Genomic DNA, 21215 nt, shown 5'->3' with positions numbered 1-21215 from the left:
TAGCGTGGTCCACTTTATGTATTTATCCTCATAGCTCCTGACATGGTAGTACTGCTCCTTGGTGGCGTCTTGGAATGAATTCCAAGTGTGTGCTGCTAAAAATAGTGAGGATGTACTTTCGTCTTTCTTCTCACAGTAGGTTTCCCACCAGTCCTTGACGTGGTGGGTAGCTTTGAGAAGTGCAAAAGTAATCTTTTCCCAGGTGGAAAAATCATGAACATAAAAATATCCTTATAGCAAATTTAACCATTTATCTATGGCACCCACATCTATTTGGCCCTCAAACATGGGGACGTCAAAGTTAACTTGTACCTTAAAGGGTGTGGCGCTTCCAGAGTAGTTGTTGGAAGGAGATGTGTCGCCCTTGGGCAGCCGCTGAAAGATCTGGACAAAGTTGTCTATCATCGCGTTCCTTTGTCGCTCGAGAGCTTCTTCGAGCAATATTTTGAAAGGATCTTCAGCCCCTTCATATTTCTTCTCTTCCGCCATGGGAGGCTATCGGGATTTGCAAGGCTGATCTTACAAAGGTTCGACTAGTTCGAGCCCTAACTCCTTATATCCCAACCTAGTTGGGGACATGCAAAGAAAACAGAGAAAGAGAAGACCGCTTTGATACCACTAATCTTAAGTTAAATAGGAACTTAATAAATTAAAAATATAACAATAAATATAGAGATGCAGTAGAAATAATACTTCATTTCATTAATATCAAATACTGAAATATGCTTACAAACAAAATTGGAAATAAAGTAGCTCAGGCGATGGTAGCTTATCTCTAAGAAGAGATGTGGTGCCTACATGCCTCTGAAATGTGTTACAATCAGGCTCGGAGGTCTATTTATTATTGAGAGAAAATGGGAAACCATAAACATCCAAAAACCTAACCCTAGGAGATGAAGAACCAAAACTATGGGCCATGTTTGGGTAAATTGGTACATCAAATTTCTGGGATTGTAACTTTGGCATACGATCTTCATTTGACACGCACAATAACTCGTTAGAAAGATCTATATGAGGAATACAACTTTCAAGCAGCCAACACTCACACATCTTTGATTTTGGACCCGGTTTTCCCAAAAAAGGTCGTTTAGGGCCTCAAAATGGCTCTGGAATTTCGGGACACGAAAAACTGCCAAAAATAATAAATTGTGCTACAAATAAGGAAACTGAAAAACTGAAAGAGATAGTGGTGGGAGCCCTAGTGGAATAGGTGGGTGGCCACCAAACTCCACCTAGATCACTTCCATTAGAGGTGTTGGGATAGTGTCCCTGGGGTCATTTTGATCAAGTTTTGGTAAATTTTGTAATATCCTTTTGTAACGAATGTAAAGTCTCCGCAAAATGTGGAAGTGGAGTGCGTAGCTAGTATGAGAAAAACGGTCTTTAGTTCCTTAGATGGGTAAGTTATAGAGTGGTTTTGAGACCCACCCATGATCCGCGGACCATGGTGTTGTAAATCAATGCTATATATAGATAAGTCATAGCGAGTCTAGGAAGGAAACTTTTTGGGAAGAATCATTTGTAAGGGCAAGGTGCTAAGGTGGGAAAGGTATGTTTCCAGTACTTTGTCAAAAGGGGAAGGCTCTTGCAGCTGAGTGTGCGGAGACCTTGGTAAGTCTGCAGACTGAGTGCGTGGACCCCTATAGCTGAGTGCACAGGGAAAAGAAGTCTGGATTGAATTGAATATACTTAATAAAAATAATTTTGAGCCAATTCTGATGCATCTGTGCCTTATTTATTACTTCTGCAAGTTTATGTATCTTCGCTCTGTATTATGATTTACATGAATTAATGCTTATTTTCTGTGTGAAACTAGTAGATCTGTAGTATTTATGCATGTTAAGTATAATTAGGAACCTTCACGAAGATCTGGAAGTAGTATAAATGGATTTACAATAATTATATGTTCTGAAGGGTTAATGGTGCGCAAAGGTAGATCTGAGCCATAAGGATTGCAGGAACCCATCACATAGGCCTCTAGATGCAGAAACCTGGTTCGGTCATCCCCTAATACTGCTTCGGGTGAGACTGCAACCTACACTACGCATGTTGTTGCCAAAAGGGCCAGCAGTTGGGTTTTGTTGGTTGGCGCAGATAACACTAAACCTAGGTCACACCCCATCAAGCCAACAAATGGTTCTGTTTCTGGGACCGGGATATGTTTGAGGAATGTGTGACGTCGAATAAGTGGTTCCCTACTAAGAAGTAAATCGAAAATTGGATCGATCGGAAGTTGCACACATTTGCATCTCAGGAGAACAAAAACCCACGTTATCCAAGGAACAGTGGCTAAATAGATACCTGTACACAAACAAGACTAAATATTTCTTATGTTTCTTCCCTTGGTAAATGCATGGGTGGCTATGTAGATTAGCTGATAGTCAGGGTACGTGGAGACTTGAAGGCCCTATTGTGTGGACCCAAGGACTAGTGAAGCGCTTGGAAGCTTCAGAAAATAACATCGCGTGGGTGTTGATCACTAGATTTATCGTATCTTAGGAGGATTCATCACTGAGCTTGCGATCGATACGAGAATCATCTATGGTGAAGCAGAGAATAGATTCTTCAAGGGACCAAGAGGTAAGTACTTAAAACCTTTGAAAACATGGATTAAGATGCTCTTGTGTGAGAAATGGGTTATGTCATTACATTGATGTTTGGGACTACGAGAAGTGGAAAACCCTTGAGAAGGAACAAAGAATCAGGTTTTGAATACAGTTTGATGTTAGGATCATATGATAGTGATGACGAAGGGACTATTCTGAGAACACCGTGAAACGTGTTGCAGATAGTCAGTTAGGGTATCCCAGGGATACCCCATCCATCCACTCCACCACCACCTCCACCTCTGCCACATACACCTACACCTCCACCTCCACCTCTGCATCAACCATTCAACATGGCCAACGCAATGAAGATGTCAATCTTCAAAGGGGTGGGAAGCAAATACCTCGAGCAGTTCTGGTTTGTCGTGGATACTGTATGGATAGCACAGCAAATTACAGATGATAATATGAAGAAAGTCTAGTTGCTCATAGTGTTGCAGGATAGAGCATTGACTTGGTACATCAAGTTATGTACGGATAGACCTGGAGCGACGATGGCAGAGACTCAGCAGGCGTTGGACAATGAGTTTAAGAAGCATAAGTCTCAAGCGCAGTCTGTAATTGAGTTTAAGGAAATGCAACATACGGTAAATGAGTCCTCATGGGATTTTGATCAGAGGCAAAAAAGCCTAATCCGGCAGGCTAATATGAAGATCACAGATGATCAACACAGAGAATACTACATTAATTCATTGTTACCTCATCTGAGATTACCGTTATCACAGCAGGAGATAGGAATGCAAGTAGAGGCTGTGGAGATTGCGATGAGGTAGGAAGCCTCGCCAGTGCAGGATACGAACATTGGAGTATTCAGTCGCAGTTGGCAAGCTTGCACATGGAGTTTCAAAGCTTGAAGACAGGAAATCAAGCTTAGCCAGAGGTGCGGGCTGAAGTCGGGTGTATAAAATGGAAATATAAGGGACATGATAAAGATCACAGCCATGTTTATCAAAATTACTTTATTGGAGGAGGTCATGTTCCTTTGAAACCTGAGAACATTAGGGACCAAGTGCAGGAGTACCCTTATGGTGCGTTATCTACCAGATAGCTAGGAAGCACACAACTGACCATTGTCCCCTCCTGCAAAAGTTTGTGTAGACTCCGCAACAGCTTTTTTTTACCTTCTGTAAGTCAATTAGACATGATGTGTGAAATTGTCGAAGCTACGAATTAATGATGAAGCAAACCGTTACGTATCAAATGCAGGTAGAAATTCAGCCTCAGGATCAGGGTGCAAGTGCGGTGCGCAGAGGATTCCAGGGCTGTGGAAGAGGAAGAGGAGGAGGGGTTGGAAGAGGTCGCGGACAAGTTATTTGCTACAAATGTGGAGAAGCTGGACATTTTGCGCACGAATGTTAGAACCTAACACATCCATCCGATCAGTATTGCAGACAGTTCACTGGTGTACAACAAATCAATTTGTCTTATTACTTGTATAAAAGTCTAATTAAAATGGCAGAAAATGTACAAAAGCTGGGGGAGAATCACTATACTATTTTGTTTCATCATGGCTTAGTGAAAGTGCTAGTTTGTCATCAATTAGCACAAGCAAATCTATCTTGGGACCATTTTTCAAGTTCAGTTTTTCCTCCATCTTCTTCAACTAGGTCTAGTGATGAAACAACACCTTCAAGCTCACTAGTGCAGCAAGAGGTTGCTTCTTCAAGTAGACCAACCAAGAGGAAAGATAGGGAGAAGTGTCTTAGACATATTCTAGAGGTGATAGGCTTGTGTTTTCTCAAGGGATTGTTGAAAGGGCCAAGCCTACAATAGGTAAATAGACAGTCTTCTCACAGCATGAGGAGTCCTCTCATCCAGGTACAAATGTGTCAGCTATGGAGAAAAGATATGAGGGAATAATTGAAGATCAAATCATAAGGGATAAGGAGGCTAAGATCAAGAGATTGGAAGGAAAATTGGTAGAGGAAAATTCTCTAATAGCATGCCTGCAACAAGAGAATATGCAATTGAAAGTGAACCAAATGATTTAAGATAAACAAGCAGCTATTTCAAAGAAGGAATATGTAAAGGGCAAAGTAGTGGCTGAAATGAAAGTGTCAAAAGGTAAATAAAAGCAAAGTACATCAGGGAGACCAAGAACTAGAGCATCTAAAAGAGCCCTTGAGCTACAAAGAGAGGTTTCTCCACCAAAAGAACAGATTATGGTAGATGACCTAATCACTAGAGAAATCAATGAAGATAGGGTTTATTGGCTTGATAAGGTAAATGGACACCTGGAGAAACTCCTCAAGAAGGCAAATAGGAACACTAACTTATAGAGGCATATGTCTATGCACTACTATATAAGAAACAAAGTATCTCAAGTCAGAATCAAGCATTTGAAGAGCAAACTCAAGGAAAACCTAATTGGTCAAAAGGACAAGGAGAAGCTTGATTTACTTGTTGATGCCTCCCTCATGGCATAGAATATCCTATTATACCCTCACTCAGCAATTTTGAGGAGATTTGGAGAAAATTTTGTCATTTTCAAAATTTTGGTGATTTTTTAATGTTTTAAAAACATAGGAAAAGCTATAAGTGCAGCGCCTTGGCGCTACACTTTCATCTTAGAGCTCCAAATGATAAAAACTTTATATCCCTAGATATATTTTTCCCTAAGAATCTCAGATATCCACTTTTTGAAGCAGGTCAACAAACTGGTGAGGAGAAAAAGTCAAAAAAGAGGTGAAAAAGTCACTTTCTGCCACTATTCTGGAGCAGGCGTTGTGCTTATAGAGTCACCTCGGGAGAATTGATTTTTGAAGGCCTTCCCCTAGTCTATTCCAAAAATTCAAGGTGTTCTGGAAACTAGACAAAAAACTCTAGTTTACCATTCTCTTTTTTTTCAAATTTGACTTCCAGAAGGTTTCCAAAATCTGCCTGTAAGGTGGCGTTATGCTTATAGCTAAATGTGATATGCTTATAGCCAAATGCGCTATGCTTATACCTATAGCTATCTTTTTCACTTCAATTTCACCAAATATTGGTTTTATGATGTAATTTGGATATTTTAAAGACTTGATGATGTAATTATTGAGTTGATTAGCATGATAGGTTGTTTTTGTACTTAATTAAGCCTAATAAAGGTAGCAAAACTCAAATCAAAGTCTAAAAGGGGATTTTTGTGTTTGACCTTCTTACTCTCTCTTGTTGGTTGAGAGATTCTTGGTAATTGTTCCACCACTTAGGGATTCAAACCCTGAAGGTGGGGAAATGGTTGTTATGAGTCTATATGTATGATTTCTCATTCAGTGAGTTGGGTTGGACTTTTGTGGAGAGACATGTACCTTATGTTTTCTTACAGTTAATCAAGGAGCAGTTGCAACTATTTTTTGGGATGCTTGTTCAGTGAGTATGCGGTGTTATTTTCCTTTCATATCAGTTTTTAATTAATGAAATCATATCTCTTTACATGTTTTTCTTTCTTCTTATGGTTTTCCTTACAATCATATAGGCAGAATTCTTAGTTTCAAAGCTCTGTTTATATGGAAAATCATACTTTTGTTTCTCTTCCTCTAAGACTAATGAATTCATGCTAAGGCATGCTCATTATGATTTCTTAAACTCTCAGATCTATGCTACATTGACTAAATCTTAAGTTCACCACAACACATTGTTATCTAGCTTCTCTTTATGCTTGTTACTGCACACTTGATACCTAGACCTAATTGCCTGCTCTCATCCCTAGTCCAACAAACCTAAAAAACCCTAAATTTTCAAATACTCAAACAAGACTTATATGTCTAGCCTAAAATCCATTTCTTTTCCAGTTATTCATTGAAAAATCCTTAGAGAGATCCCTCTCCAGTTCAGTACGGCTAGCTACTAAACTAAAAGTGGTTTGAGGTTACCTCTTTCGATCTCCTCCTCAGCCTAGGACATTGTACGGGATAAAATGACCAAAGATGCACAGAAGAAGCTTGAGCCAATAGCAGAGTTGGGGATCTTTTTGGGGTACACTGATACACCCCACAACTATCGGATGTACATGTCGACTAGTCGAATGACAGTGGTTCGCAGGGATATCAGGTTTGATGAGGAGAAGGCCATGAGAGTATTCCTTGAGAGGGAGTTTGAGCTACATGCGGATGAGGAGATTTTAGCTCCTAAGGTTGAGGGGCCTTAGATTAATGTGGATCAGCCACATGCAGAGGTTCAAAGAGTGGATACATCCACTCAGGCAGAGTCTTCTAGAGAGGGAAGAAAGCGCACTATAGAGGCTGACAGATTGTTGGATGATGCACAAGAGAATGTGGGAGCACCCTTTTCTCAGTGTAGACAGAGGAGGTCACCAGAGAGGTACACTGGATACATGGAACTTATGGGTGAATGTGTTGTGACAGAGCCATCTTCCTTTCGGGAAGCAGTGCGGCAGCCGGTTTGGGTTAATGCGATGGTGGAGGAGTATGACTCCATAGTTTGAAATAGTGTTTGGGATGTGGTCCCGAGATCGGAGGACAAGTCAGTTGTGAGCTCTCATTGGCTTTACAGGGTAAAGCAAGCTGCAGATGGTAGTGTGGAGAAGCATAAGGCTAGATTTGTGGCCCGTGGATTTTCACATGTAGAGGGGATTGACAATGATGAGACATTTTCTCCTATTGTAAGGTACTCATCGATCAGATCTATTTTGGCACTATCAGCATAGATGGGTTGGAAGATCCATTAGATGGATGTGAAGGTTGCCTTCCTCATTGGCATGATTGAGGAAGAGGTGTACATAGAGCAGCCCGAAGGTTTTGAAACCTTGGACTGTGAGTCGCATGTGTGCCGACTCAGGAGAGTGTTGTATGGGCTGAAGCAAGCACCCCATGCTTGGTACACCAAGATAGATAGCTACTTCACTAGGTTTGGCTTCACGAAGAGTGAAGCGAATGCGAACATGTATCACATAGTGGTGGAAGGTAAGCTATTGATCATTTTTCTTTATGTAGATGATCTTATACTAACAAGTGATGAGATGCTCTTCAAATCTTGCAAGGAGGACCTTTCAAGAGAGTTTGAGATGAAGGACATGGGGCTCATGCATTACTTTCTTGGCATGGAGGTATGGCAGAGAGATGGGGAGTTGTTTGTATCTCAGGGCAAGTATGCCAATGAGATACTCAGGAGATTCCATATGGAGAGCAATAAATCCAAGGAGACTCCTCTAGATGGTAACTAGAGGAAGGAGGATGCTACTTCAGGGGAAGTAGTGGAAGCTATTATTTACAGGCACCTTGTGGGTTCATTCATGTACTTGGTGAACACACAATCGATATGTGCTATGCAGTTAACCAGCTTAGTCAAGCGATGGTTAGGCCTACCAAGCTATATTGGAAGGTGGAAAAGTATGTATTGAGATACCTCATAGGCACTACTCAGTTTGGGTTATGGTACAGACAAACAGAGGGAGTGAAGCTTCAAGGCTTCACCGATGTAGATTGGGCAGGGAGTCCATCCGATAGGAAGAGCACATTAGGAGGGATCTTTAGTATTGGGTCAGCGGCAATTTCTTGGTACAATAGGAAACAGAGATTGGTTGCACTCAGTTTGGCAGAGGTAGAGTACATGGCTGCAAGTCAGGAAACATGTGAGGCTATCTGGATGAGGAAGATCCTGGTTGGTTTGTTTGGTCAGCATATGGATCCGATAGTGATTTATTGTGATAATCAGAGTTGTATCAAACTATCTGAAAATCCAGTCTTTCATGATCAGTCCAAGCATATTGATATTTGGTGTCATCATCTCAGAGATTGTGTATTGAGGCGGATCATGTTTTTAGATTACATTCCCACGAAGGAGCAAGATGCTGACATCTTGACAAAGGAATTGTCAAGATGTAAATTCGAGTTTCACAGAGACAGGATCAGGGTAGTTGATAATCCCTTTCTTATTGAGAGGGAGTGTTGAGAAATGGAAACAAGAGAGTTTAGTTTAATCTGTCCTTGAATTAACTGGAAATTAAATTCGAATTCTATTCCCATGGCAACTTAAAATTATAAGTTTATTAAACTTACTTAACTTAGGAAATTCGAGTTGGAAGTCTTTTTGTCGCCATGTGTATGTTCTCCCTACTTTGTAGGAGTCCAGTATGAGTTAATTGTGAGTTTTAAAATAGAAGACTCGTTTCATGAGTCAATTTAGCTAAATTAGTTCTCAAGCAGATTGAGAGAACTAATAGTGAGTTAACTGTTAGTGGTGTCACTAATGAACTCCACCAGTGCTAGTCTAGTTAACTGAATATTTACTCATCAGAAACTCATGCATGTCGATTCTGAGAAAGACCTAGTTGAGACTAGAGTGCAGGGACAATGTGCTATTTGTTTTAGATTTTTCTGAGTTTCATTGTCAGTGCATGCAACCAAGAATTGATCCTTAAGGGATTGCACTATTTTTAGAGGCTTTATTTCCCTTTAAATACAAGTTATTCTCCATAGGAATTATACATTGGAATAGAGACTTCGAGAGCTTGTGAAGAGGCTAAGCTTTGGCCTTGAGCTCGCTTATGAGTTGGAGATTGAATTTCACTGAGTACTGGGATTGTTCTTGAGAGAACAAGCATTGTAATTTCATCTTGATTTTCTGGATTAATACAAAACAAATAATGGGGTTTTGAGTTGTGGCTCTCCCTAGATATTTATTGTGTTATGCGCCTTTGATTCTTTTCCTTTATTGATTATTGTTTTCTCGATGTTTATGGGCTTCCGCTGTAAAGAGTAGAAGTAGATTCTTGTCTCCTTCTTTAGCAAATTGCATTAGCTTGTGAATCTACAGGATTTTCTACAGGCTAAGTCGACTAGCTCCTCCAACACCTGCATAGGGGAAATCCTTGATAGCTATAACTTGTTTCTCCCACTAGTGGCAGAAATCATCATCAAAATTTGCTTGGGTGAAATCATCATCAAAATATGCCCACCTTGCCATTTGGGGCTCTCTCAGGTGTTCAATGCATGGTATCACTCATGGTTGTAACGTGGTAATTTTATCAAATAAGAATGAGCATAAAATACTCCCATAGATGAAATTTTTCATTTGACCCTACCTACATGCCATTAATTGACTCTTCATGTTTGATAAGTATGTGATGCACCAGTCATTCACTCTTGGTTTTAGGCATTCCACTGCCAATAACATATGTGTTCAAGAATATTTATGTAAATAAGCGGATCCAGATACTCTAGAAATTATAAAGAGAAAAATCTTGATTGCCAAGTTGGTAATGTTGCTTATGGGTATCTGTGAAGCCCCTTTTTGTGTTCCGGGAGTGCAGTGAATGGATATGTAATCCTTAATATTGAGTTTTTCCACTTGCTTTCTCTTTAAGGTTCCCTTCCTCCCCTCTTCAGGATAAAACTATGATAAAGTAAATATCTTCAACTTCGATTTACAAAGGCATTGAATTTATTATAAATCATCCTTGATTAGGGTCTAAATAATTAATGAGCATGTTCAACAATCTTTTTTGGGCCCACATATTTTGCATCAAGAAAAACTCAAGCAAGACACAAATTTGTAATCCATCCATCGCTTCTTGGTTGGTTAATACCAAGTTTTCAACTTCTTCATGTTCTCATTCTATCCAAACAAATGCCATCCTATGAAAAAAAATTCAAAGGGAACCATTAATTTCAAGTCTTTAAACCCAATTATGTGTGTACACATATTTTATTTTGGGATGGTTGTATGTGACTCAACAAAAGAAAAATCATGTACGTGATGCCCTGTTCTTAAATTAAATTTAAGGTGGACAAATTGTTGAGGCAAATTAATTACCTATAATTTAATTGTCAACGTAGGGGTTTCGTAAAACTTGTGAAGCGTGCGTGCACCGTATATGCTAGAAATTAACTTTCACTTTAGATCAATCTAACTACGAAACCAAATAACGACAAAAGAAATTCACCTATTCTAATTCAACAATCAATTCAAAAAAAATTATAGTACAATTATAGTACAGTGAACGAAATTGAAATATTAATCTATCACACTTGCAGGAATTGAAATCTTAAACACTTGCAGGAATGAAATCTTAATCTACCACACTTGCAAGAATTGAAATTGCATGAAATGAAATCTGCTCTAAGGGATCATGTGTGCATTATCAAATCAAGATACTATGAAATGAATAATCAAAACCACATGACATGAAAGGAAAGGAAAAACAATCACTATGATCTCTACGCGACCTTTATGTGTTGCTTTTGAAAAACACATAAAGTGGCAATGAGTGTTTAATCTATGAAAGAAATAAAAACAATCATTCTTAACCTCTCACACAGGAAAAGATATGAAAGCAAATAAAAACAATCACTCTTAACCTCTCACATAGGAAAAGATATGAAAGCAATAAAACTTAATCTATGAACACAATAAATCTCGCACATTGTAGGTGGCCAATCCAAAAGTATGAGAGATGGCAAGTTGAGAGGCTCCCAATGCAAGCATTACCAGAAAGAGGTGAACATCACTCATGATCATGGTGCTAAATCTAAATTCCATTCAAACATGAGTAATCTTAACTTGTACACCTGAGTATCTCCAACTTTACACATGCCTTTGAAAGGATAAGGCTCTCCTATTTATACAAGAACATAAGAAGCTACCTCATTAATGGAGGTCCATTATTCTCTCCCTAGATCCCTAGAAAATCTCATAGAGTTACAACTCAAATAGGTAATGATGAGACACATATAGAGTTACAACTCAAATAGGTAATGATGAGACACATATCCTCTTTGACCTTTATCCAAATCTTCTTCCATATCTTGAAGGGAATTCGAATTTGAGCATTGGAGGCCACATAAGGGTGCCTTGGAAGCTTCCAAATGACCTACACATGTCATGAAACTCAAGCCACTTTTAAGTATTAGCAAGTATATGTCATTTTTCTAAGTTTTAACCATAAATTCACTTAAAATACTAGAAATCATTAGCTTTTGGAAAACACAAAGGTAACCCCATGTAATCATGAAAATGGAGGCTAATGAAAGATTATATGGCTATGGAGTTGCGACATGTGAGTGAAATGGTGGCGATAAAGGTGAAAGTGGATGATATTTTGAAGACATTTTGGAGACTCTACATACCCCCCAACTGACGTTATTGCATGTCCTCATGCAATCTACTGCATTACTTATTCATGATTTCCTTAAACTTTGCATTTGACAATTTCATTTCTTTTTGCAAAGTATTCCTTGTCATACATTGAATTGCAACATGTTTGGTTGGTTATTGTGTGAAAACCAAATCTTAGTTGGTATTGGTTCTTGTGTATCAATACCTTGTTTCTTTTTGTTGCAGCAATATTCATTGAACATATTTAAGAATGCATCTTTAAATCAGCCATATAATATGCTCATCATTTAGGCATTTATTTGCAAATCACATAAATTTTGAACCACAATGCAATCATAATTGATTAGGACAAGTATGTTAGGATGAAATGAAATGAAATGGAATGAAGTGATATGGGTGTGATAATAAATGGATGTCCCTTCTCCCCCCAACTAAAGGTGTTTACGTTTTTTTTTCAAATGAGAAAGGAAATATGGTGAAGTATTTTCCAAAAATTATAATTTCAGTATTCAAGGAATTCTATGATTAAAAGCTAGAAAAGAACATACGTTTACTTACCTAAGAAGTGGACAAGTTGTGCATTTGTAGAGAAGTTGTAGCTGTTGTTGGATCATGGAATAGAATGCAGAATTTCATATGCTTCTTGGTTGCATTAATGGTGGATGAGGTGGTGAAAGTGGATTCTTTATTTGTGTTGCTAAATCTGTTATATCTGCTGCAAAATGCTGAAATGATACAGTCTTCACCTGCTACAAAACCCGATGGTACAATTATAGTCATGTGAATAAATATGTTGTTGTCAAGCATGAAGATAAGTCATTAGATTACCAGCCATTGATGAATGTCATTAACCAATGCGAGGAAAACTCACCATTAATGTCAACGAGTGCCAAGGTACCTAAGTACATCTTGCAAAGTACGAATAGATGAGCTTATGTCGAGCCACTTGCAAGATCCAACGATCAAGGGACATTGATGTATTCCCATGATTGTTGGCGAGAGAACTTGTCATTGATGCATACAAGCCTCAAGGTACTGATAAGCACTCTAGCCCTAAACCTAGATAATGTGCTGATGTCGATAGGCCAAGACTTGTTAGAAGGGAGGCATTATGAATCCCCCATCATCTAATGCGAGTATGAAATGATGATTTTGGAAGGACTATAGATGAAAATTTGCATCAAGCAGGATTTATTTAACGGAAAGGAAAATGACAAGAGGGTAAACAAGTGAACGGAAAGCAAATAACAAATCAGCATGTAAGTGAGCTGAATGTCTCTATTAATGGGTTAATGAATGGAACTTATGCGCAATTACATATATAATGAGATATATCTATAGTGACTTTCCTAAGTTGGTGGGGTGGGTTAGATTTACTTGGGTGGTGGGTGGCATAGGATGTGGGATCGATCATCGTGGATGGGTTGAGGAGCTACATCTCGGATCATGGCTCATGCTAGGTCTTACTCCTTAGGCTTCATGCTGGCTTAGTGATTTAGTCTTGCTTCTGGGGATATTTAGGTCTGGAAACTGTGAATGGAAAATGTAAGTGGAAAACATGCGACACTTGCAAGGAAAATGGTGATGACGATGCTTTGTGAAATGCTTGAATAGCTTGTGAGTTTGGAGAGGAAAAATGATGGCATTTGTGCATGATAGAAATGGATTCAATTGGTTCATGTTTCTTGAAATTGGTCATAGAAAACCAATCGTGCTTAAATTGGCCTCCTTCAATTATTATATTGTCCTAGAACCTAAAAACAAACATGGCACTAATATGGCAATAAAACGTAAGTGTGTTCAAAGAGAAGTGATCAATTTCTCTAGGTACATACGAAAAATTTGCATAATTAACAGGTTCATGACGTGTCTTCGTTTCAAATGGTTAGTCCAATTTCACAATTGCGATAATAAATCCAATTTCTAAAAAAAATGACGATATGCACAGGTAAACAATTTCCTCCATTTATGTTTGAACCATAGCATTTCATAAAGATAAAGAAATATTATTTGTGAATGCTTGATGATTCCTGCAAAACAATCTTTGATAAAAAATTCATTAATCAATCCTGCAGATAAAGCGCCTTTATAGTTCTTCTTCTTTCCTGCATCATGCTTGAAAACATAATCATTAGACAAATCCAATGATAAATTTTGATCATGATTTTGACAATGTAAAAACTCAATCTTAACAAAATTCGATTCACAATTAATGTTTAGTTAAGGTGAGCTTATTGTGCCTTTATTCGATTAATTTTGTCTTGTGTTTTTTAATTCTTTCCTTTGTTTCTTGCTTCGACGGGTGTGTTTAAGTGAATCACCATAACAACCTTCTCTTCAATTTGCTCGAGTCATTAAATGAATTTCACATAATAATAAAAAAATCGATTTTTTTTTTTTGTTATGGCAATTTTCTTGAGGAACAACAATAAAACTATTGAAATATTTACAAAATGAAAAAAAAAATGAAATATATATACAACATGACATATATAAAACAAAAGTACAAACATTATAAAAAACACTTCTTAAAAAAAAAAAAAAATGAAAAAAACAAATATTATACAAAACATATATATGCACTTTAAAAACAAAACATAACAAACATTATACATATAAAACATTAAAACAACATTATATACAATACTCCACTAACATCAAAATATACATATATGAAAAACACATAATATCAAAATTAAAACACATAACATCAAAATTCATACGAAATTTGCCATGAGTGAAAAGCGTGAAAAATTAAAACGTGGTTTTATGTGGTTATATAATCTGCCATGAGAGTTGACTGAACAGCATTTTCATGTGCGTGAGAATGTGGTGAAACACCACAATGTTGTTGCTTTGTTTTTCACCCAAACCTCCTTGCTAGGAATTGGCCTTCCTTCATTGATGGAGAGCTGAAGGATCCTGGACATGTTGATTTTCTCCGTCTAATCTCCGTTCTTTACGCTACGGAACTCTCATGGCTTATTGATTGTGGCTCATGTAGAGCCCCCTTCGATGGGTAATGCATTTCACGAAACTGATTTTTTTGGATATTAACTGTAGTTGCATCCTAGATAGCATACACGTCAATCCTTCTCAAGCTCACCAAGTTGATAATCAATATGGTACTACTCGGCATCTATGTGGCAGATCTACCTCCTGTAGATCAGCAAAATCAAATCTGTTGCATGGCCACAACTGAAGCCTGTACATTTAATTGAAAACTGTTTTTCTCACACAATCTGGCAAATAAGGCTCTAGAGAACCCCGAAAATCTCTCAAACGGTTATGAATTTTGAGGAAATCCGCCACAATTAACATAATTCGTCCAGTTATGAGAAAAACCCATGTTTTATTTTTCTGAGATTCGCTTCCAATTGGCCACAAAACACGCTTTAAAAAGGATGTTTTTAAAGTTGTTACGCATTCTAGCAAATGCTTAGGTAACAAAATCACTTGCTGGATCTTTCATGCCCACCGCCAAGAATGGATAATGAGTGCAGTAAATGAGGTAGTGTTTCTTGGTGTGTTAGCTGCTAGCAAGGCAATTGTCGAACTATTCTGTGCGTGAAGGGAGAAAACACCATCTCATAAATAGTTAAAGCGAACCCAATTCTCTAACTGATTTGATCGAGTCCTCGCCTCAAACCCGAATTCTATCACTTCATTTTGCCAATGGAACCATCGGAGATCTTTGTTTGATGGACGAGGAACTGTAATTGGATTTGGAATCCGGAAAATATAGGGAAATTTCCAAAGGATTTGGCTTCACATATAAGAAAATGAATGGCAGAAAAAGAGGGAGAACCGAGGGAGACTTTAAACGCCCAACAACAAATAAAAATTTCATTCCCATTATATAAGAATTCTGATCCCATATGAATTTTAGCATTCATAACACTATCTTGCCCGAAAGTTTGACATATGCATTTTTTTAAGGGCCGACAGGCTGGGAGGGTCATTGGATGCGTGTGAATCAAATCAGGCTCAGCTGTTGGACGCTCGTTTCTGCAGTTGTGCACCAAATATGCAGCGATTCAAGCAAGGATTTTTGTATATATATATATTTTTTATTATGATGGATTTTTTAAATTTTGATTCCAAGCTAATGCAAAAAAAAAAAAAAAAATCTTCACAGGTCGCACGAGAGCCTAAATTGTCAATTTCTCAATTCTCTTGAAAAAAAGTATTGATAATTTTTATTTAAAATTTTACATTTCCCTTATTCAAAAACATGAATTTTTTATATTGAAAATCTAAAATGATTTTTTTATTATTATTTAAAATCAAAACATGATTTTTTATTGAAAATATTTTTGTGAGGTTAATGAAAAAATGCAAGAAAATAAATAAAAATCTAAATATTTTAAAGTCTAAAAACCTTAAAAAATTCAATCAAGAACTTTAAAAAAATGCAATCAAGCTTGATTTTATTTTTCCTAATTTATCTACTAGAATTTTATTTTCTTATTTGTTTTGTATATGAATGTTTCCAATGGAGCCATTTACGGATTAGACTTTCTAAAATGTTCATATCCAAATTTGCAAAATGTACCTAATTGTGTATGAGAACATGAGAAATCATTTTGACCTTTAGATTTGTCACAAAGATCTCTTGAAGAACGGATGAATGTCGTGGTGCAATCGCGTTTCGATACCATTCCTCAATGTAGTCCTTGTGCTCTAAAGAATGTTTGATCTGCATTCTAGATCCTTTGTCCATAAATGGTTAGTATCGAAAAAAAAAATATTATTTATATATATATATATATAAATGACATGCAGCTAAATGATTTATGCATCTACATTCTTTATTCATGCAAAAAAACTGAAAAATGAGCCCTAGACTGAAAACTAGTTCCTATGCACACTTCCCCGGCAACGGTGCCAAAATGTTGAGGAAAACTAATTACCTATCGTTTAATTGTCAACCCGGGGGTTTCATAAAACTTGTGAAGCGTGCGTGCATTGTATATGCTAGAAATTAACTTTCAATTTAGATCAATCTAACTACAAAACCAAATAACGACAAACCAAACTCACCTATTCTAATTCAATAATCAATTCAAAATAAATTATAGTACAATTATAGTAAAGCACACAGAATTGAAATCTTAATCTATCACACTTGCAGGAATTGAAATCTTAATCTACTACACTTGTAGGAATGAAATCTTAATGTACCACACTTGCAGGAATTGAAATTGCATGAAATGAAATCTACTCTAAGGGATCATGTGTGCATTATCAAATCAAGATCTTATGAAATGAATAATCAAAACCACATGACATGAAATGAAATAAAAAACAATCACTAGGATCTCTACGCGACCTTTATGTGTTTCTTTTGAAAAACACATAAAGTGATATTGAGTGTTTAATCTATGAAAGCAATAAAAACAATCATTCTTAACCTCTCACACAGGAAAATATATGAAAGAAATAAAACTTAATCTATGAAAACAATAAATCTCACACATTGTAGGTGGCCAATCCAAAAGTATGAGAGATGGCAAGTTGAAAGGCTCCCAATGCAAGCATTACCAGAAAGAGGTGAACATCACTCATGAGCATGGTGCTAAATCTAAATTCCATTCAAACATAAGTAATCTTAACTTGTACACCCGAGTATCTCCAACTTTACACATGCCTTTGAAAGGAGAAGGCTCTCCTATTTATACAAGAACATAAGAAGCTACCTCATTAATGTAGGTCCATTATTCTCTCCCTAGATCCCTAGAAAATCTCATAGAGTTACAACTCAAATAGGTAATGATGAGACACATATAGAGTTACAACTCAAATAGGTAATGATGAGACACATATCCTCTTTTACCTTTATCCAAATCTTCTTCCATATCTTGAAGGGAATTCGAATTTAAGCATTGGAGGCCAAATAAGGGTGCCTTGGAAGCTTCCAAATGACCTACACATGTCATGAAACTCAAGCCACTTTTAAGTATTAGCAAGTATATCATTTTTCTAAGTTTTAACCATAAATTCACTTAAAATACTATAAATCATTAGCTTTTGGAAAACACAAAGGTAACCCCGTGTAATCATGAAAACTGAGGCTAATGAAAGATTATATGGCTATCGAGTTGCGACATGTGAGTGAAATGGTGGCGATAAAGGTGAAAGTGGATGATATTTTGAAGACATTTTGGAGACTCTACAAAAATCCTATCTAAATTTTTTAAAAAATTGAATTAAAAGAGAGAGCTTTGAGTGAGGAATTAACTGTAACTCATGGAATTTTTTCGGTTGGATGGAATTCCCAAAATATGCTACTGAAATTTTGGGGTAAAAAGGGTTCCAAGTCACTATGTTGGTTACAAATACAAATGGTAGGTCTAAAAACTCATTTTGACACACACACACACATATGTTTTACCCACTTTGTTATAGTTTATTGTTTCTATAACTTATATTTTGATGTTTAACCTATCTTTTAGTGCCTTGACAGTACTTTTTTTGGGTTGATGGTGAACTTTTGTCACGTAGTGATGTTTCCACAATTAAATACCACAATTACTAATCTGTTGTGGTAGGTATTGTTCTTGAAACTAGCATATACATTAGGAAACCACAGTTTCATATTGCATTTCAACCTCATTTTTCATTACCTTGCCATAGGCTCGATCCCACTTTGTTACGACAGCTAACCTCTCACTCATCATTTATATGTTGTAACTTAGTGGTAGAGCCTTCCTCACATGAGCTTCTTAGTTACCATCTCACTAGCACTTTGTTGCTCATGTTGTGAATTTTCTCTATGCTCAAGAGTTCTTTATGCATTGAAGCCACATTCTTCTTCCTCACTCTTATTTCAGACTTATACCTCAAAGGCTCCCACTTGTTGGGTTGTACTATTTCATTGCATATTGATTGCTTACACTTTTGGCCTTATTCTGACTCAACCTTGCTCTTGTATAATCCAATTTTGTCAATACTCTTTCTAAAAGTTCAAGCCTTGAATTTATTTCCTTTGTCACCTGACACCCTTATCCCTGGAGCGAACATCCCTCAAGTGTCCATATCTTGAATGTTTTCCTTACATTGAGCAAAAAAATGTTCCAATCACCCGAACTAGTCTACTTTCCCATTACATTCATTCCCTCCATTGTATTATAAGAATTTTTTATTCTTTTTTAGGATTTTTATAATATGAAAAGGACAAACAAAACAAATATTAAAAAAAAGGGGTGATGGGAAGAGTTTCTTTCATTAACTTGGCAGCAAATTCATTTGTGTCACACTTGAACAAGGCACCTAGTTATGAGTCTTTTTCTCATTGGGTTGGGATTTAGTATGGCCTTAAGAAGTCGAATGTTGTTCTAGAGTTAGTGCTCCTCTAGTTGGTTACTCTTCTAATCATATGGAGATTTTGTTGATATTTCCTATATCCGGACTTATACAAAGTTCATCTTGGTCCATGTTGCATGTGTCACAAAATGTCATGCTTTTGTTCAAGGGAATTAAAACTTTATGTTAGTCATTTTGTGATGTCTCTTGACTCATTGTGTCGGACATACTAGGTTTTTCAAGTTACTCTATCAAATCATCATCTCAGTCATATACTTGTGGCAGTATAGAAGGTCACCATTAACTTCTTGTTGACAAGTCTGCTCTTATTGACTCCAACAAATTTCTCTAGGAGTAACCTTAAAGTCACACCTTTGCCCTATTCCATTATTGATAGGTGACCTTGTGCTCAACATTTATTTTCATTATTTATCTTTGATTGAGTGATTTCCCTTGTGTTTTATGTCATATTACATTATCACACATTATGATTTGTGTAGTACCTTAGTTTCCATTTGAAACTATTGGTGCATTCCTCACCTCTGCTATCAATTGTATTGGGTGGTTTAGAGGGTCTCTTCCATTCGTTATTCCACCTCATGCATGTGAGAGACATACTTGGTGGTTGTAACGAACAAGATTCGTAATATGCAGCAAAATATTCAAAATATTTGAAAGAGGTAAACATCCATAATAGGACAAGTAATATTCATATATGAAAATATTGAATGTACAAGAGATATGAGATCATATGGTTACAAATGAGGGGCCGCTTATATACCTAGGAAGGTGCCCTTTCATGAACGATCATGTCCTTTATAGACATGCCACTTTAGTATATACTAATAATTATTAACTATTAGTTATTAATTATTATATTCATAACATTGCCTTCCCCTTTAGAAAAGATTTGTTCTCAAAGCTTATTAATGAAAAGGCTTGATATCTTTTTTTATCTCATAAATTAACTTTGTCTTCTCAACTTGTAGAACTATCATCTTCAATGATACGAGACGATATGAACTTTTGAGTGTGTTACAAAATTGTTACACAAGTAAAGTGATCTAGCCATCCCAAATTAGTCTTTTGTGGAATCTCGTGGTTACAGGAAATTTGGGATGAAATTTTATCATAAGATCGAAATGTGTTGATCTCAATATTATTTGAAACATAAGTCCCTTGCCTCGGTTCTAAGTGATATGGATTTGTAGACTGGTTAAGATGTTTTCTTTTGTGATTTGGTTGTCGATAAGGATTTCTTGTGATAAAATTTCCCCTTATCTTGTTTGTGGCCATTTCTTGATTTACTTGAGGTATATGATTTTCTTTATGCACAAAAGTCGCTTAGTTTATTAGTGGTTCTTTAATTGAAACCTCTATTTTTTTTGTTGCAACATCTAAATATGTTTTTACTTCAACTAGATGGGGATCGTTTAGAATCGTGATATTATATGGATTGATGCTTGTTCCCTTTTCTTCAACTTGGGATGTTTCATCTAAAGACTTTGATTTTGTCATAAGTTCTTCTAATTTGTTCTCTAATGGTTTCTTATCATTTTTTAGTTCCTTGATTTGTGTGAGTAGCTTTTGATTGTGATTCTTGATACGTGAAAGTTCATTTCTTTTTGGATAGATGACTTTATTCTTAATGTCCTCCCCATGCTTCAAACTTTTGATTTGTTCTAGAATAACCTTTTATTAAGGTTATTTAAGCATAAATTTTCCTCTTCTTGTTCTAATAGGTCTGTCTTGAGTTCTTTCTTTGTGACCTTAGCTATCTTGACTTGCGTAAGTAATTTTTTGTTTTGGTCCTTGGGACAAGAAATTTATTTGTCCTTTTTTTCTACTTCTTTATAATGCATATCCTTAAGATATTTATATCTTTGTTATGATGCCCTCCTGTTTTGTTGAATTTTCGTTATTTTTTCTTCTAAATTTTTAATATGTGTATTCTCTTGATCTTACAACCGCAATTTCTTGGTATACTGGATTGCATCGTCTTGTAGGAATGATGTTGGGTGTTCCACTTGCAAGTTGGATTCTGTTTTCTTAAATTCTTAAAGCATGGGTTTTTTATTAAACTATGCCTTTTGTCACTCAAGTGTAGCTATTAATTGTTTTATCCCTTCATAAAACTTAATAGCTCTTTCTAAGGATTGTTTTTTTGTGTGTCATTTTGATATTCAACAAAAGTAAAATTTTTGCAATATTATGTGAAACAAACACATTTGATTTCTAAATGACTCTCGA

General features: G+C 36.5%; 1 pseudogene; it reads left to right on the top strand.

Moving 5' to 3' along the window:
* Positions 1-3100: 3100 nt before the first annotated feature.
* LOC149210794 (GDP-mannose 3,5-epimerase 2-like) overlaps positions 3101-21215 on the top strand; it is a 19120-nt pseudogene continuing 1005 nt past the window's right edge.

The sequence above is a fragment of the Pinus tabuliformis genome, chromosome 1_2 (assembly GCF_031772625.1).
Source record: "Pinus tabuliformis cultivar Carrire ecotype Pingquan chromosome 1_2, CPIR1, whole genome shotgun sequence".
NCBI classification, from domain to species: Eukaryota; Viridiplantae; Streptophyta; class Pinopsida; order Pinales; family Pinaceae; genus Pinus; species Pinus tabuliformis.
This window is presented reverse-complemented; position numbering and strand designations above follow the sequence as displayed.